The sequence below is a fragment of the Nanorana parkeri genome, unplaced genomic scaffold (assembly GCF_000935625.1).
Source record: "Nanorana parkeri isolate BGI_ZX_2015 unplaced genomic scaffold, ASM93562v1 scaffold16, whole genome shotgun sequence".
NCBI lineage: Eukaryota > Metazoa > Chordata > Amphibia > Anura > Dicroglossidae > Nanorana > Nanorana parkeri.
The window spans coordinates 3,899,720-3,902,413 of record NW_017306284.1 but is presented as its reverse complement, the minus strand read 5'-3'; positions in this window follow the sequence as shown (position 1 = coordinate 3,902,413).

Below are 2,694 nucleotides of genomic sequence, written 5' to 3'. Positions count from 1 at the left end.
TGGAGTGGAGTTCTGCTTTAAAGCCCAACTCCAGCCCCCCAATCCCATCGCTTATCCCACACCTGCAATAAAAGTTATGCTTTTATTTTATTTTTTACAAGCCAAATTTTTTTAAAGATTTGGATAGTGTAAGGGAGGCAAATATCAGCTTTTATTTGCCATCTATGTCCCCTTGGGGAGATGTCCCTTCACTTCCTGTCTGATATGCACAAGAGGAAGTGAGAGAAAGTCCCCCCAAAATGATGGAAATCCCTGGTGGTCAGCAGGGTCACAAGGACTAGTGTCCCCATTGGAAGATTTCCCATCTATTCTTGTTCTGATAACAACCCAAAATTTGGGATTTCTTTCACCTTCAGTAAATAACAATCATTAGGACAAATAAGAGAGTGAATCTCTGTAATGGGTACTCAGAGAGCAACAGAAACCTGGCAGGGGATCCCTCTTCTATCCAAAGCTAAAAAAAAGGTTTCGGCATTAGTTGCACTTTAATGATGCAGAGAACGGCGCCTGCGTAATGATATCACTCCACTTTCTCTATCATTACACTGTGAGCGCAGGGTGTCTTGGTGATAGAGGGGCCATGATGCCCTCTACTTATAGTGTACCCTCAGTCTTCCAGGTTGAATGATGCTGGGCTGTTTTTTTTAATTTTTGGAAGCTGTTGGGGCACCATTAAAAAAAATAGCCCAGATTTCAGTTTTAAAGCCCAACTCCAAGTTTCACTCCAGCCCAATTTCCTGCCCCCCTCTTCCTTGAAGTACTAGCTATGGCCTTTATTTTTTTCTTAAATGTACAGTATATACATACTTTTTATTCATGGTCCAGTCATGTCCTCCTGAATGCCTCAGGTAACAGCACCAAATAATAATGCTTTTTATATTGCAGAATTCCGGCATAGTGATAGCCTGGATCATAAAACTGGGCTAATTGCAGTCTTCAGAACTCTTATACAATCAAGCTACAAAAAACCTGCGGGGTGTCCTGGCAGGTTTTGTGTCACATTCTTGCAAAAATATAATTATTCCTAAAATACAGGAAATGACTCATACTAAGAGGTGACCATAATCACACCTGCGTCCTTATTCACAAAGGAGTTCTAATTCTCCAGTGTAGCTATTCACAATAAATTCTGGTTGGTAGGTACGGGTCACTGCATTCTTTTTTTTAGTTTCAAAAGAAGGGTCACTGCATTCTTAAAGGAGAACTATGGGGTTAGGGCTTTTCCCCATAGTTCTCCTTAGGGTAACGGGAGGACACAAACTAGCGTCCTCCCGTTACCATAAGCTCAGTATACCGCGAGCTCCAGCTCGCGGTATACTGAGACGCCGCAGCCGGAGCGGATCCCGACATCGAGATCCGCCCAGCTGCGTGAGTGACAGCTGGCTCTGCCTATCTAGAGGCAGAGCCAGCTGTACCCACCCCCTCCCGATCCGCCAGTCAGCGCTGGCGGATCGGAGCGGGGAATCCAGCCCCTCCCCTGTCACGGCCGAGAGCCGTGACAGGATCGAGAGGTGAGCGAACGCCGGTATATGTTCGCTCACCTCCCGATCTACTGAGCCGACCTGTGAGAGTCTCATTGTCACAGGTCGGCTAGAACTATGAGGTGAGTGAAAAGCACTCACCTCATAGTTCTCCTTTAAGAACTCTTCATTGAATGCGGACATTGCCATTCTTATGCAATAATATTTTCACTGACTACCGCGTTGTAATGGCAGCCGAGCTGCGGAGGGAACACCTTAACTGCTGTCATTATGGCACATTTTAGTAAATAAAACCATGTTGGAAAATCTGTGTGTGTGAAAACAAGCACTTTGGATGCATACCACGCTCGTTATCTCCCTGGGTTTAACTCCTACATGACTTGACTACAACAGAACAGGCAATGCTTGATTCAGTCCCATTGCTTACAAATACCAGGATGTGGGTTAGGCTTTATGATGAGCATAGATTGGCACATGTTGGTGCGTCCCATCTACACTCAGAGGAGCCCCAACATGATTTCTTGAGTACTGTGAGCATGGTCCTTGAAATGTATCCAAGAACTTGACTCTTTCTCTTTGCATAGCGTAAAGAATCTCACTAGGATGTGCTCAGATTCAGATGATTTGTACAATGCTCAGCAGAAAAGAAAAAAACAGCACTGGTGGACTCTTCAGGAACTTTGCCTATAGGGTTCAATGAAACGTAAAGGCCAACTCCACCTTTTGGAAAAGATGAATACATGTACCCACATTGATGAAAAACAAATGTACATTTAATCATTTTCTGCAATGGAGCCTGCAAAGCATTGCAACCGTGATAAGTGGATCGCCAGTGCAATGCTCAGGCTCCAGCACTTTTTCTTCAGCCGGAGGTCTGCCCTTTTTTGACTATTCACAATTTAATTGATGATGGTAAGTTTTTAGCTATCACTTTACTTCCTGCACTGCGACAAAAGACTTGTGGCTTTTCTGTACAGGAGCCATACTATCCACCCCCCTCTCCCCTTGACCATTCACAGAACACTTTATATTGGGCGTCACTAAATGACGGCTGCAGCTCAGACATGGACCCAGTGGTGGTTTTGTCTGGACCGCAATCGCCGACCTGCACTTGTTTATGGCTCACTGACTATGGATACGCTGGCTTCCATCACTTCTAGCAATAACCCAGCACATGCCCCCACCTCCGCTTCAGTCACTGGTTGCTAGGACC